Source organism: Oncorhynchus nerka, linkage group LG18 (assembly GCF_034236695.1).
Source record: "Oncorhynchus nerka isolate Pitt River linkage group LG18, Oner_Uvic_2.0, whole genome shotgun sequence".
NCBI lineage: Eukaryota > Metazoa > Chordata > Actinopteri > Salmoniformes > Salmonidae > Oncorhynchus > Oncorhynchus nerka.
This window is the reverse complement of record NC_088413.1, coordinates 84,542,547-84,560,416: the sequence shown is the minus strand read 5'-3', so window position 1 is coordinate 84,560,416 and position 17,870 is coordinate 84,542,547. Positions and strand designations below refer to the sequence as shown.

The window sequence follows — 17,870 nt, the reverse complement described above, 5'->3', positions numbered from 1 at the left end:
GTCAGGATATTAAACCTCCTCCATGTATATCTCACTAGGTCAGGGTATTAAACCTCCTCCATGTATATCTCATTAGGTCAGGGTATTAAACCTCATCCATGTATATCTCGCTAGGTCAGGATATTAAACCTCCTCCATGTATATCTCACTAGGTCAGGGTATTAAACCTCCTCCATGTATATCTCACTAGGTCAGGGTATTAAACCTCCTCCATGTATATCTCACTAGGTCAGGATATTAAACCTCCTCCATGTATATCTCACTAGGTCAGGGTATTAAACCTCCATGTATATCTCACTAGGTCAGGATATTAAACCTCCTCCATGTATCTCTCACTAGGTCAGGATATTAAACCTCCTCCATGTATCTCTCACTAGGTCAGGATATTAAACCTCCTCCATGTATATCTCACTAGGTCAGGATATTAAACCTCCTCCATGTATATCTCACTAGGTCAGGGTATTAAACCTCCTCCATGTATATCTCACTAGGTCAGGGTATTAAACCTCCTCCATGTATATCTCACTAGGTCAGGATATTAAACCTCCTCCATGTATATCTCACTAGGTCAGGATATTAAACCTCCATGTATATCTCATTAGGTCAGGGTATTAAACCTCCTCCATGTATATCTCACTAGGTCAGGATATTAAACCTCCTCCATGTATCTCTCACTAGGTCAGGATATTAAACCTCCTCCATGTATCTCTCACTAGGTCAGGATATTAAACCTCCTCCATGTATATCTCACTAGGTCAGGGTATTAAACCTCCTCCGTGTATATCTCATTAGGTCAGGGTATTAAACCTCCTCCATGTATATCTCACTAGGTCAGGATATTAAATCTCCTCCATGTATATCTCACTAGGTCAGGATATTAAACCTCCTCCATGTATATCTCACTAGGTCAGGGTATTAAACCTCCTCCATGTATATCTCACTAGGTCAGGGTATTAAACCTCCTCCATGTATATCTCACTAGGTCAGGATATTAAACCTCCTCCATGTATATCTCACTAGGTCAGGATATTAAACCTCCATGTTTATCTCACTAGGTCAGGGTATTAAACCTCCTCCATGTATATCTCACTAGGTCAGGATATTAAACCTCCTCCATGTATATCTCACTAGGTCAGGGTATTAAACCTCCATGTATATCTCACTAGGTCAGGGTATTAAACCTCCTCCATGTATATCTCACTAGGTCAGGGTATTAAACCTCCTCCGTGTATATCTCATTAGGTCAGGGTATTAAACCTCCTCCATGTATATCTCACTAGGTCAGGGTATTAAACCTCCTCCATGTATATCTCACTAGGTCAGGATATTAAACCTCCTCCATGTATATCTCACTAGGTCAGGGTATTAAACCTCCTCCATGTATATCTCACTAGGTCAGGGTATTAAACCTCCTCCATGTATATCTCGCTAGGTCAGGATATTAAACCTCCTCCATGTATATCTCGCTAGGTCAGGGTATTAAACCTCCTCCATATATATCTCATTAGGTCAGGGTATTAAACCTCCTGCATGTGTATCTCATTAGGTCAGGGTATTAAACCACTTCCATGTATATCTCGCTAGGTCAGGGTATTAAACCTCCTCCATGTATATCTCGCTAGGTCAGGATATTAAACCTCCTCCATGTATATCTTGCTAGGTCAGGGTATTAAACCTCCTCCATATTTATCTCATTAGGTCAGGGTATTAAACCTCCTGCATGTGTATCTCATTAGGTCAGGGTATTAAACCTCTTCCATGTATATCTCGCTAGGTCAGGGTATTAAACCTCCTCCATGTATATCTCGCTAGGTCAGGATATTAAACCTCCTCCATGTATATCTTGCTAGGTCAGGGTATTAAACCTCCTCCATATATATCTCATTAGGTCAGGGTATTAAACCTCCTGCATGTGTATCTCATTAGGTCAGGGTATTAAACCTCCTCCATGTATATCTCGCTAGGTCAGGGTATTAAACCTCCTCCATGTATATCTCGCTAGGTCAGGGTATTAAACCTCCTCCATGTATATCTCGCTAGGTCAGGATATTAAACCTCCTCCATGTATATCTCGCTAGGTCAGGGTATTAAACCTCCTGCATGTGTATCTCATTAGGTCAGGGTATTAAACCTCCTCCATATATATCTCATTAGGTCAGGGTATTAAACCTCCTCCATGTATATCTCATTAGGTCAGGGTATTAAACCTCCTCCATGTATATCTCATTAGGTCAGGGTATTAAACCTCCTCCATGTATATCTCATTAGGTCAGGGTATTAAACCTCCTGCATGTGTATCTCATTAGGTCAGGGTATTAAACCTCCTGCATGTGTATCTCATTAGGTCAGGGTATTAAACCTCCTCCATGTATATCTCATTAGGTCAGGGTATTAAACCTCCTCCATGTATATCTCATTAGGTCAGGGTATTAAACCTCCTCCATGTATATCTCGCTAGGTCAGGGTATTAAACCTCCTCCATGTATATCTCGCTAGGTCAGGATATTAAACCTCCTGCATGTATATCTCATTAGGTCAGGGTATTAAACCTCCTCCATATATATCTCACTAGGTCAGGATATTAAACCTCCTCCATGTATATCTCATTAGGTCAGGGTATTAAACCTCCTCCATGTATATCTCATTAGGTCAGGGTATTAAACCTCCTGCATGTGTATCTCATTAGGTCAGGGTATTTAAGTCTCCATATATCCACTAATTCCCATATATCCATGACATTGATGATTTACTTAAGTGCCCGAAGGTGATAGTTTGTAGTGTGATTTCTTTTCCGGTCCATAGAGGCATTTAAGACCGTATTAAAATCTCCCACCATAATAATAGAGTATAGTTGTTGCTTGTAGAGTTGATAAATTCTTATATATATTTTCACAGAAGCTTGGATCATCATTATTCAGACCGTATAGGTTAATAAGCCATATCTGTTTATTGTCCGATAACATATTTAAAATAATCCATCTACCTTGAGGATCTGTTTGGACAATTTGCACATTTGGATCAAATCAAACCAAATCAAATTTATTTATATAGCCCTTCGTACATCAGCTGATATCTCAAAGTGCTGTACAGAAACCCAGCCTAAAACCCCAAACAGCAAGCAATGCAGGTGTAGAAGCACGGTGGCTAGGAAAAACTCCCTAGAAAAGGCCAAAACCTAGGAAGAAACCTAGAGAGGAACCAGGCTATGTGGGGTGGCCAGTCCTCTTCTGGCTGTGCCGGGTGGAGATTATAACAGAACATGGCCAAGATGTTCAAATGTTCATAAATGACCAGCATGGTCGAATAATAATAAGGCAGAACAGTTGAAACTGGAGCAGCAGCACAGTCAGCTGGAAGTTGAAACTGGAGCAGCAGCATGGCCAGGTGGACTGGGGACAGCAAGGAGTCATCATGTCAGGTAGTCCTGGGACATGGTCCTAGGGCTCAGGTCAGTTGAAACTGGAGCAGCAGCATGGCCAGGTGGACTGGGGACAGCAAGGAGTCATCATGTCAGGTAGTCCTGGGACATGGTCCTAGGGCTCAGGTCAGTTGAAACTGGAGCAGCAGCATGGCCAGGTGGACTGGGGACAGCAAGGAGTCATCATGTCAGGTAGTCCTGGGGCATGGTCCTAGGGCTCAGGTCCTCCGAGAGAGAGAAAGAAAGAGAGAAGGAGAGAATTAGAGAACGCACACTTAAATTCACACAGGACACCGAATAGGACAGGAGAAGTACTCCAGATATAACAAACTGACCCCAGCCCCCCGACACATAAACTACTGTAGCATAAATACTGGAGGCTGAGACAGGAGGGGTCAGGAGACACTGTGGCCCCATCCGAGGACACCCCCGGACAGGGCCAAACAGGAAGGATATAACCCCACCCACTTTGCCAAAGCACAGCCCCCACACCACACACCACTATGATCAAAATGACTGTTAATTAAAACCATCCCCCTTTTCGAATGTCTCTGCCCATTGGAGCAATATATTCCCCCCCGGTCCTTTTTCCACAAAACTTCATCTAAAATTGTTAAATGGGTTTCCTGTAAACAATAGATATTATATTCCTTCTCTTTTAGCCAGGTAAATACTGATCGTCTTCTCTTATTTGCTAAGCCATTACAAATGTACTGGCTATACTTATTTCACCACTTACCATAATGAGACTTTAAATTCTACAGTATTTATCAAAATATGTTTGTAAAGGTACCATTAAAAAGTAACATGATGATTGAGTGTCTGTATAGCGGTACCATGATATTTGCTTTCCTACTAAGTAAACCTCCAATTGGTCCCCACTATTCCACCCGCTAAAAGCCCTCCTCATCCCGAGTTGGGTTGTCATCCCAATGCCCAGCAGACCGCCCCCGCCCCCCCGTATCCCAGAGCCCTGAAAAGACTGAGTTCCATCCTTCGAAAAGAGCATCCAGTGCCATTTACAGAACAGAAGGAGATCAACCGCCAAATGCATTTCCATCGCCCTCACCTCGATTTGTAATATATATAGCCATCAAAAAATATATATATATATTTGAAATAATAGTGGTTCTTATTTTCCATAATTAGCTATTAATATTTGTTGTAGTGTAGGCAATTTATGCAAAGGATTTTACCTCTCACCAGTCTCGCCATTACCAAAATTACATTATGGCAAGCAATCATTACATTAGCAAACAATTATTGTGAATCATCCTCGATTGTCCCTCATATCTTTTACTCCTTTGCAACACATACACCCACACACTCAACCCTTTCCCCCACACAACCATAGGCTCACATTCTCAACAGCTGTGGGATACACACTCATACACACTCAACCCTTTCCCCCCACAACCATAGGCTCACATTTTCAACAGTTGCAACATCCCAGAGCCCAACTCAAGAAAGGTCAAGATTTACGAATGCATATACAGTTGCAGCTGTATGAGACGGCCTGCAAGACCGTGCAGAAAAAATGGGCAGAAATGGAGAGATTTTATGAACCATTGTCACGTCCTAGATGATGGAGGTCAAATGTACACCTTTTCCCTGAAACACCCACAACACAGTCCCCCGTAGTGACCATATTCCCTGAAACACCCACAACACAGTCCCCCTTAGTGACCATATTCCCTGAAACCCCCACAACACAGTCCCCCGTATGGACCATATTCCCTGAAACCCCCACAACACAGTCCCCCGTAGTGACCATATTCCCTGAAACACCCACAACACAGTCCCCAGTATTGACCATATTCCCTGAAACACCCACAACACAGTCCCCCTTAGTGACCATATTCCCTGAAACACCCACAACACAGTCCCCCGTATGGACCATATTCCCTGAAACCCCCACAACACAGTCCCCCGTAGTGACCATATTCCCTGAAACCCCCACAACACAGTCCCCGTATTGACCATATTCCCTGAAACACCCACAACACAGTCCCCAGTATTGACCATATTCCCTGAAACCCCCACAACACAGTCCCCCGTATTGACCATATTCCCTGAAACACCCACAACACAGTCCCCTGTATTGACCATATTCCCTGAAACACCCACAACACAGTCCCTGTATTGACCATATTCCCTGAAACACCCACAACACAGTCCCCAGTATTGACCATATTCCCTGAAACCCCCACAACACAGTCCCCCGTAGTGACCATATTCCCTGAAACACCCACAACACAGTCCGCCTTAGTGACCATATTCCCTGAAACACCCACAACACAGTCCCCAGTATTGACCATATTCCCTGAAACCCCCACAACACAGTCCCCAGTATTGACCATATTCCCTGAAACCCCCACAACACAGTCCCCAGTATTGACCATATTCCCTGAAACCCCCACAACACAGTCCCCAGTATTGACCATATTCCCTGAAACCCCCACAACACAGTCCCCCTTAGTGACCATATTCCCTGAAACCCCCACAACACAGTCCCCCGTATTGACCATATTCCCTGAAACACCCACAACACAGTCCCCTGTATTGACCATATTCCCTGAAACACCCACAACACAGTCCCTGTATTGACCATATTCCTGAAACACCCACAACACAGTCCCCAGTATTGACCATATTCCCTGAAACCCCCACAACACAGTCCCCCGTAGTGACCATATTCCCTGAAACACCCACAACACAGTCCCCCTTAGTGACCATATTCCCTGAAACACCCACAACACAGTCCCCAGTATTGACCATATTCCCTGAAACCCCCACAACACAGTTCCCAGTATTGACCATATTCCCTGAAACCCCACAACACAGTCCCCAGTATTGACCATATTCCCTGAAACCCCCACAACACAGTCCCCAGTATTGACCATATTCCCTGAAACCCCCACAACACAGTCCCCCTTAGTGACCATATTCCCTGAAACACCCAGAACACAGTCCCCGTATTGACCATATTCCCTGAAACCCCCACAACACAGTCCCCAGTATTGACCATATTCCCTGAAACCCCCACAACACAGTCCCCCTTACTGACCATATTCCCTGAAACACCCAGAACACAGTCCCCCGTATTGACCATATTCCCTGAAACACCCACAACACAGTCCCCCGTATTGACCATATTCCCTGAAACACAGTCCCCTGTATTGACCATATTCCCTGAAACACAGTCCCCAGTATTGACCATATTCCCTGAAACCCCCACAACACAGTCCCCAGTATTGACCATATTCCCTGAAACACCCACAACACAGTCCCCAGTATTGACCATATTCCCTGAAACACAGTCCCCAGTATTGACCATATTCCCTGAAACACAGTCCCCAGTATTGACCATATTCCCTGAAACCCCCACAACACAGTCCCCCCGTAGTGACCATATTCCCTGAAACACCCACAACACAGTCCCCCGTATTGACCATATTCCCTGAAACACCCACAACACAGTCCCCCTTAGTGACCATATTCCCTGAAACCCCCACAACACAGTCCCCTGTATTGACCATATTCCCTGAAACACAGTCCCCAGTATTGACCATATTCCCTGAAACCCCCACAACACAGTCCCCAGTATTGACCATATTCCCTGAAACACCCACAACACAGTCCCCCGTATTGACCATATTCCCTGAAACCCCCACAACACAGTCCCCTGTATTGACCATATTCCCTGAAACACCCACAACACAGTCCCCCATATTGACCATATTTCCTGAAACACAGTCCCCAGTATTGACCATATTCCCTGAAACACAGTCCCCAGTATTGACCATATTCCCTGAAACCCCCACAACACAGTCCCCCCGTAGTGACCATATTCCCTGAAACACCCACAACACAGTCCCCCGTATGGACCATATTCCCTGAAACACCCACAACACAGTCCCCAGTATTGACCATATTCCCTGAAACCCCCACAACACAGTCCCCAGTATTGACCATATTCCCTGAAACCCCCACAACACAGTCCCCAGTATTGACCATATTCCCTGAAACCCCCACAACACAGTCCCCAGTATTGACCATATTCCCTGAAACCCCCACAACACAGTCCCCCTTAGTGACCATATTCCCTGAAACACCCAGAACACAGTCCCCCGTATTGACCATATTCCCTGAAACCCCCACAACACAGTCCCCAGTATTGACCATATTCCCTGAAACCCCCACAACACAGTCCCCCGTATTGACCATATTCCCTGAAACACAGTCCCCAGTATTGACCATATTCCCTGAAACACAGTCCCCAGTATTGACCATATTCCCTGAAACACCCACAACACAGTCCCCCTTAGTGACCATATTCCCTGAAACACACACAACACAGTCCCCCGTATTGACCATATTCCCTGAAACCCCCACAACACAGCCCCAGTATTGACCATATTCCCTGAAACACCCACAACACAGTCCCCCGTATTGACCATATTCCCTGAAACCCCCACAACACAGTCCCCAGTATTGACCATATTCCCTGAAACACCCACAACACAGTCCCCGTATTGACCATATTCCCTGAAACCCCCACAACACAGTCCCCGTAGTGACCATATTCCCTGAAACACCCACAACACAGTCCCCCAATATTGACCATATCCCCTGAAACACCCACAACACAGTCCCCCTTAGTGACCATATTCCCTGAAACACCCACAACACAGTCCCCAGTATTGACCATATTCCCTGAAACACAGTCCCCAGTATTGACCATATTCCCTGAAACACAGTCCCCAGTATTGACCATATTCCCTGAAACACCCACAACACAGTCCCCGTATTGACCATATTCCCTGAAACCCCCACAACACAGTCCCCCGTAGTGACCATATTCCCTGAAACACCCACAACACAGTCCCCAGTATTGACCATATTCCCTGAAACCCCCACAACACAGTCCCCAGTATTGACCATATTCCCTGAAACACCCACAACACAGTCCCCAGTATTGACCATATTCCCTGAAACACCCACAACACAGTCCCCAGTATTGACCATATTCCCTGAAACCCCCACAACACAGTCCCCCGTATTGACCATATTCCCTGAAACACAGTCCCCAGTATTGACCATATTCCCTGAAACACAGTCCCCAGTATTGACCATATTCCCTGAAACACCCACAACACAGTCCCCCTTAGTGACCATATTCCCTGAAACACCCACAACACAGTCCCCCGTATTGACCATATTCCCTGAAACCCCCACAACACAGCCCCCAGTATTGACCATATTCCCTGAAACACCCACAACACAGTCCCCCGTATTGACCATATTCCCTGAAACCCCCACAACACAGTCCCCAGTATTGACCATATTCCCTGAAACACCCACAACACAGTCCCCCGTATTGACCATATTCCCTGAAACCCCACAACACAGTCCCCGTAGTGACCATATTCCCTGAAACACCCACAACACAGTCCCCCAATATTGACCATATCCCTGAAACACCCACAACACAGTCCCCCTTAGTGACCATATTCCCTGAAACACCCACAACACAGTCCCCAGTATTGACCATATTCCCTGAAACACAGTCCCCAGTATTGACCATATTCCCTGAAACACAGTCCCCAGTATTGACCATATTCCCTGAAACACCCACAACACAGTCCCCCGTATTGACCATATTCCCTGAAACCCCCACAACACAGTCCCCCGTAGTGACCATATTCCCTGAAACACCCACAACACAGTCCCCAGTATTGACCATATTCCCTGAAACACCCACAACACAGTCCCCCGTATTGACCATATTCCCTGAAACCCCCACAACACAGTCCCCCGTAGTGACCATATTCCCTGAAACACCCACAACACAGTCCCCCAATATTGACCATATCCCCTGAAACACCCACAACACAGTCCCCCTTAGTGACCATATTCCCTGAAACACCCACAACACAGTCCCCAGTATTGACCATATTCCCTGAAACACAGTCCCCAGTATTGACCATATTCCCTGAAACACAGTCCCCAGTATTGACCATATTCCCTGAAACACCCACAACACAGTCCCCCGTATTGACCATATTCCCTGAAACCCCCACAACACAGTCCCCCGTAGTGACCATATTCCCTGAAACACCCACAACACAGTCCCCCTGTAGTGACCATATTCCCTGAAACACCCACAACACAGTCCCCAGTATTGACCATATTCCCTGAAACACAGTCCCCAGTATTGACCATATTCCCTGAAACACAGTCCCCAGTATTGACCATATTCCCTGAAACACAGTCCCCAGTAGTGACCATATTCCCTGAAACACAGTCCCCCGTATTGACCATATTCCCTGAAACCCCCACAACACAGTCCCCCTTAGTGACCATATTCCCTGAAACCCCCACAACACAGTCCCCCGTAGTGACCATATTCCCTGAAACACCCACAACACAGTCCCCCGTATTGACCATATTCCCTGAAACCCCCACAACACAGTCCCCCGTAGTGACCATATTCCCTGAAACACCCACAACACAGTCCCCCTGTAGTGACCATATTCCCTGAAACACCCACAACACAGTCCCCAGTATTGACCATATTCCCTGAAACACAGTCCCCAGTATTGACCATATTCCCTGAAACACAGTCCCCAGTATTGACCATATTCCCTGAAACACCCACAACACAGTCCCCCGTAGTGACCATATTCCCTGAAACCCCCACAACACAGTCCCCCGTAGTGACCATATTCCCAAGCATCTCCATGCAGTCAGACGTTTGATTTTGGGCCACAATAATATACCACCTCTCTGAATGTCCGAGCGTGACCCCCTCCCCATGGGTTACTGCAGCTAGTGGAATCCCCACCGGAATCCCCACCGGCTAGGTACAAGGTCATCAAGGTTCTCATTAGCAGCTTTGAGAATGTCCTTGTGTAGTATGCTCTCCCTTTAGGGGGCTTTGGCTTTGCAGGACCAACCCTGCCAAGCAGGCTCAGAATCTTGAGGGGGCAGTGCTGCTCTTGGACCATCATTTGGCTGCATATAGACCACTTACAGCAGGCCCATAAAACAGTTAGGGACTTCTCCTTAGTATCTGGGTCATTCAGGTGGGTGTCTAGAGTATAGGGTTGTGGACCGTTCTGTTAATATAGGATCATAAATAAATACATTAGATATATAGTCATTTAGTTCCCGATGATAGGACAATAAATAAATTAAATGTATATTTATGTAAATATGTAAATGTATATGTATATTTATTTTAAAACATTCTTCCACCATGATAGGACAATAAATAAATTAACAAGATGCATAATTCATTATAAAAAGCCAATTTGACATTTGCTCAGTACATTGTTTTCACTGAGCACAAGTCTGCTGTTAATGATGATGTTAAAGAGTTTAAGTGTAGCCAAATGGAATGTGTGGTCTGTATATTTTAGCATTTCATTGAGGATACCTTCGACACCACAGGCCTTTTTGGGTTGGAGGGTTTGTATTTTGTCCTGTAGCTCATTCAACGTAATTGGAGAGTCCAGTGGGTTCTGGAATCCAGTGGGTTCTGGTCGTCTTTAATAGTTGATTATATGATTTGTATTTAATAATGTTTATGTTATTGCTGTTTGTTCTTTGTTACAGGGCCAATAAGATTGGAGAAGTGGTTTACCCAGACATCTCTGTTTTGGATAGATAACTCTTCATGTTCTTTGTTACAGGGCCAATAAGATTGGAGAAGTGGTTTATCCATACATCTCCATTTTGGATAGATAATTCTTCATGTTCTTTGTTACAGGGCCAATAAGATTGGAGAAGTGGTTTATCCATACATCTCCATTTTGGATAGATAACTCTTCATGTTCTTTGTTACAGGGCCAATAAGATTGGAGAAGTGGTTTATCCATACATCTCCATTTTGGATAGATAACTCTTCATGTTCTTTGTTACAGGGCCAATAAGATTGGAGAAGTGGTTTATCCATACATCTCCATTTTGGATAGATAACTCTTCATGTTCTTTGTTACAGGGCCAATAAGATTGGAGAAGTGGTTTATCCATACATCTCCATTTTGGATAGATAATTCTTCATGTTCTTTGTTACAGGGCCAATAAGATTGGAGAAGTGGTTTATCCATACATCTCCATTTTGGATAGATAATTCTTCATGTTCTTTGTTACAGGGCCAATAAGATTGGAGAAGTGGTTTACCCATACATCTCCATTTTGGATAGATAATTCTTCATGTTCTTTGTTACAGGGCCAATAAGATTGGAGAAGTGGTTTATCCATACATCTCCATTTTGGATAGATAATTCTTCATGTTCTTTGTTACAGGGCCAATAAGATTGGAGAAGTGGTTTATCCATACATCTCCATTTTGGATAGATAACTCTTCATGTTCTTTGTTACAGGGCCAATAAGATTGGAGAAGTGGTTTATCCATACATCTCCATTTTGGATAGATAACTCTTCATGTTCTTTGTTACAGGGCCAATAAGATTGGAGAAGTGGTTTATCCATACATCTCCATTTTGGATAGATAATTCTTCATGTTCTTTGTTACAGGGCCAATAAGATTGGAGAAGTGGTTTATCCATACATCTCCATTTTGGATAGATAATTCTTCATGTTCTTTGTTACAGGGCCAATAAGATTGGAGAAGTGGTTTATCCATACATCTCCATTTTGGATAGATAACTCTTCATGTTCTTTGTTACAGGGCCAATAAGATTGGAGAAGTGGTTTATCCATACATCTCCATTTTGGATAGATAATTCTTCATGTTCTTTGTTACAGGGCCAATAAGATTGGAGAAGTGGTTTACCCATACATCTCCATTTTGGATAGATAACTCTTCATGTTCTTTGTTACAGGGCCAATACGATTGGAGAAGTGGTTTATCCATACATCTCCATTTTGGATAGATAACTCTTCATGTTCTTTGTTACAGGGCCAATAAGATTGGAGAAGTGGTTTATCCATACATCTCCATTTTGGATAGATAATTCTTCATGTTCTTTGTTACAGGGCCAATAAGATTGGAGAAGTGGTTTATCCATACATCTCCATTTTGGATAGATAATTCTTCATGTTCTTTGTTACAGGGCCAATAAGATTGGAGAAGTGGTTTATCCATACATCTCCATTTTGGATAGATAATTCTTCATGTTCTTTGTTACAGGGCCAATAAGATTGGAGAAGTGGTTTATCCATACATCTCCATTTTGGATAGATAACTCTTCATGTTCTTTGTTACAGGGCCAATAAGATTGGAGAAGTGGTTTATCCATACATCTCCATTTTGGATAGATAATTCTTCATGTTCTTTGTTACAGGGCCAATAAGATTGGAGAAGTGGTTTATCCATACATCTCCATTTTGGATAGATAATTCTTCATGTTCTTTGTTACAGGGCCAATAAGATTGGAGAAGTGGTTTATCCATACATCTCCATTTTGGATAGATAACTCTTCATGTTCTTTGTTACAGGGCCAATAAGATTGGAGAAGTGGTTTATCCATACATCTCCATTTTGGATAGATAATTCTTCATGTTCTTTGTTACAGGGCCAATAAGATTGGAGAAGTGGTTTACCCATACATCTCCATTTTGGATAGATAACTCTTCATGTTCTTTGTTACAGGGCCAATACGATTGGAGAAGTGGTTTATCCATACATCTCCATTTTGGATAGATAACTCTTCATGTTCTTTGTTACAGGGCCAATAAGATTGGAGAAGTGGTTTATCCATACATCTCCATTTTGGATAGATAATTCTTCATGTTCTTTGTTACAGGGCCAATAAGATTGGAGAAGTGGTTTATCCATACATCTCCATTTTGGATAGATAACTCTTTGCGTTGTTGTTTGTTTAGTGTTTTCCAATTTTCCCAGAAGTGGTTAGATTCTATGGATTCTTCAATTACATTGAGCTGGTTTCTGATGTGCTGTTCCTTCTTTTTCTATAGTGTATTTCTATGTTGTTTTAATGATTCACCATAGTGAAGGTGTAGGCTCAGGTTTTCTGGGTCTCTAGGTTTTTGGTTGGAACGGTTTCTCAATTTCTTTCTTAGGTTTTTGCATTCTTCATCAAACCATTTGTCATTGTTGTTAATTTTCTTAAGTTGTCTGCTTGAAATGTTTCTCTCTCTCTCTCTCTCTCTCTCTCTCTCTCTCTCTCTCTCAATTCAATTAAATTCAAATCAATTTGATTTATTGGCATGACGTAACAATGTACATATTGCCGAAGCTTACTTTGGATATTTACAATATTAAGATAATAAGAATCAAAATTGTCAACGGGACAACAGTAACAACAATAACCAAGGGTCAAAATAACCATCCATTCAACAATAGCAATAAGCATAGAGTAGAGGACATGTGCAGGTTGGTCTGTCAGACACTGTCCCTCATCTTATGGCAGGCAGCAATGTAGTGCGCTGCCAACCCACAGCTCTCTGCGTCCTCCCCCAACAGGACGGGTAGCCTACTCTCATCAGAGAGGTCTTCAATGTAGTGGGCTGCCAACCCACAGCTCTCTGCGTCCTCCCCCAACAGGACGGGTATCCTCATCAGAGAGGTCTCTCTGCGTCCTCCCCCAACAGGACGGGTATCCTCATCAGAGAGGTCTCTCTTCGTCCTCCCCCAACAGGACAGGTAGCCTATCCTCATCAGAGAGGTCTTCAATGTAGTGGGCTGCCAACCCACAGCTCTCTGCGTCCTCCCCCAACAGGACGGGTAGCCTATCCTCATCAGAGAGGTCTTCAATGTAGTGGTCTGCCAACCCACAGCTCTCTGCGTCCTCCCCCAACAGGACAGGTAGCTTACTCTCATCAGAGGGGTCTTTGAAACCTTGAATAAGGGTTTCAAATTTGGGGAAATGTCACTCTCTAATTGTTATATATTTTTCACATTTTGTCAGGAAATGCAGCTCTGTCTCAGGTTCTGCTGTGGTGCTGTGGTTGCACAGCCTTTCCTCTACAGGGAGACAGGATTTCCTGTGTCTACCCTTCTCAATGGCAAGGTTGTGCTCTCTCTATCTCTCTCTCGCTTCTCTCTCTCTTTCACTCTTACAGCACTAGTCGGATTCATACAAGACAGAAACACAAATCCCAGCTCCGCTCCCAGTTCTCTGCTCACACACACACACTCTAACATCTGCATTCTGGAAGAGAAATACTGAATGCCACACCAAGCCTGAATGATGAAACACATAATATCTCTGTAGTGTATCTCTCTACCCAACACACAACAGCAACTGTCTGATTCTGAAAGATCGGCTACACACAAAAACATAAACGTCTCCACGTTCCCTTCCCCTCTCAACCCTATAGCAGGTGTAAGGGAACCCAGAGGATCTCTCTCTCTCTCTCTCTCTCTCTCTCTCTCTCTCTCTCTCTCTCTTGCCATCCAGTGGCTGGTCAACTCACCGGATGGCAAGAAAGGAAGAACTTTCCTGGGTTCCATAGTTGAGTGCAGCATTTCTCCACTAGTCAACCATCATGTTATCCTGTTCTGATGACTGTCCCCTCTCAGACAATGACTCAGTCTTGAGCCGGCTTCCCCACAAGAAAAACACTGGGTCCTAGTGTAGAACCTTTTACACACACCTTTACAAACACTCACACACGCAAACACTCTCACACACACACACACACACACACACACACACACACACACACACACACACACACACACACACACACACTGAGGGACTTGCAGGGGATGTGAGAGCAGCAGGTGCTCCTGATGGCTGGGAGGAGAGATGTCTGTTTGTGACAGACTGGAACCAGCTAATAAAATACAAGGGCTACGTCCCAAATAGTTCCCTTTTCCAGGGTCCAAGAGTAGTGCAGTATATAGGGTATATGGTTACATTTATATAGGGCATTTGGTTCAATTTATATAGGGTATATGGTATATAGGGTATTTGGTTACATGTATATAGGGTAAATGGTTCCATTTATATAGGGCATATGGTATATAGGGTATTTGGTTACATTTATATAGGGTATATGGCTACATTTATATAGGGTATATGGTATATAGGGTCTATGGTTACATTTATATAGGGTATATGGTATATAGGGTATATGGTTCCATGTATATAGGGTCTATGGTTACATTTATATAGGGTATATGGTATATAGGGTATATGGTTACATTTATATAGGGTCTATGGTTCCATTTATATAGGGTATATGGTTCCATGTATATAGGGTATATGGTATATAGGGTATATGGTTACATTTATATAGGGTCTATGGTTCCATTTATATAGGGTATATGGTTCCATGTATATAGGGTATATGGTATATAGGGTATATGGTTACATTTATATAGGGTATATGGTTACATTTATATAGGGTATATGGTTCCATGTATATAGGGTATATGGTATATAGGGTATATGGTTACATTTATATAGGGTATATGGTATATAGGGTCTATGGTTACATTTATATAGGGTATATGGTATATAGGGTATATGGTTACATTTATATAGGGTATATGGTTCCATTTATATAGGGTATATGGTATATAGGGTATATGGTTCCATGTATATAGGGTCTATGGTTACATTTATATAGGGTATTTGGTTACATTTATATAGGGTATATGGTTCCATTTATATAGGGTATATGGTATATAGGGTATATGGTATATAGGGTATATGGTTCCATTTATATAGGGTATATGGTTACATTTATATAGGGTATATGGTATATAGGGTATATGGTTACATTTATATAGGGTATATGGTTCCATTTATATAGGGTATATGGTATATAGGGGATATGGTTAAATGTATATAGGGTCTATGGTTACATTTATATAGGGTATATGGTTACATTTATATAGGGTCTATGGTTACATTTATATAGGGTATATGGTATATAGGGTATATGGTTCCATGTATATAGGGTCTATGGTTACATTTATATAGGGTATTTGGTTACATTTATATAGGGTATATGGTTCCATTTATATAGGGTATATGGTATATAGGGGATATGGTTAAATGTATATAGGGTCTATGGTTACATTTATATAGGGTATATGGTTACATTTATATAGGGTCTATGGTTACATTTATATAGGGTATATGGTATATAGGGTATTTGGTTACATTTATATAGGGTCTATGGTTACATTTATATAGGGTATATGGTATATAGGGTATATGGTTCCATGTATATAGGGTCTATGGTTACATTTATATAGGGTATTTGGTTACATTTATATAGGGTATATGGTTCCATTTATATAGGGTATATGGTATATAGGGTATTTGGTTCCATTTATATAGGGTATATGGTATATAGGGTATTTGGTTACATTTATATAGGGTCTATGGTTACATTTATATAGGGTATATGGTATATAGGGTATATGGTTCCATGTATATAGGGTCTATGGTTACATTTATATAGGGTATTTGGTTACATTTATATAGGGTATATGGTTCCATTTATATAGGGTATATGGTATATAGGGTATTTGGTTCCATTTATATAGGGTATATGGTATATAGGGTATATGGTTCCATGTATATAGGGTATATGGTATATAGGGTATATGGTTACATTTATATAGGGTCTATGGTTCCATTTATATAGGGTATATGGTTCCATGTATATAGGGTATATGGTATATAGGGTATATGGTTACATTTATATAGGGTATATGGTTACATTTATATAGGGTATATGGTTCCATGTATATAGGGTATATGGTATATAGGGTATATGGTTACATTTATATAGGGTATATGGTATATAGGGTCTATGGTTACATTTATATAGGGTATATGGTATATAAGGTATTTGGTTACATTTATATAGGGTATATGGTTCCATTTATATAGGGTATATGGTATATAGGGTATTTGGTTCCATTTATATAGGGTATATGGTATATAGGGTATATGGTTCCATGTATATAGGGTATATGGTATATAGGGTATATGGTTACATTTATATAGGGTCTATGGTTCCATTTATATAGGGTATATGGTTCCATGTATATAGGGTATATGGTATATAGGGTATATGGTTACATTTATATAGGGTATATGGTTACATTTATATAGGGTATATGGTTCCATGTATATAGGGTATATGGTATATAGGGTATATGGTTACATTTATATAGGGTATATGGTATATAGGGTCTATGGTTACATTTATATAGGGTATATGGTATATAGGGTATATGGTTACATTTATATAGGGTATATGGTTCCATTTATATAGGGTATATGGTATATAGGGTATATGGTTCCATGTATATAGGGTCTATGGTTACATTTATATAGGGTATTTGGTTACATTTATATAGGGTATATGGTTCCATTTATATAGGGTATATGGTATATAGGGTATATGGTATATAGGGTATATGGTTCCATTTATATAGGGTATATGGTTACATTTATATAGGGTATATGGTATATAGGGTATATGGTTACAT

At 42.1% G+C, this 17,870-nt stretch overlaps 1 long non-coding RNA gene across 1 annotated transcript; it reads right to left on the bottom strand.

The window, feature by feature from the left end:
• Positions 1–2,928: 2,928 nt before the first annotated feature.
• Positions 2,929–15,007, bottom strand: LOC135561593 (uncharacterized). Its single transcript, XR_010459589.1, has 2 exons — positions 14,828–15,007; positions 2,929–3,643 (listed from the first exon to the last, which is right to left on the bottom strand). It is a non-coding gene; the product is annotated as an uncharacterized LOC135561593 (long non-coding RNA).
• Between the last annotated feature and the right edge of the window lie 2,863 nt (positions 15,008–17,870).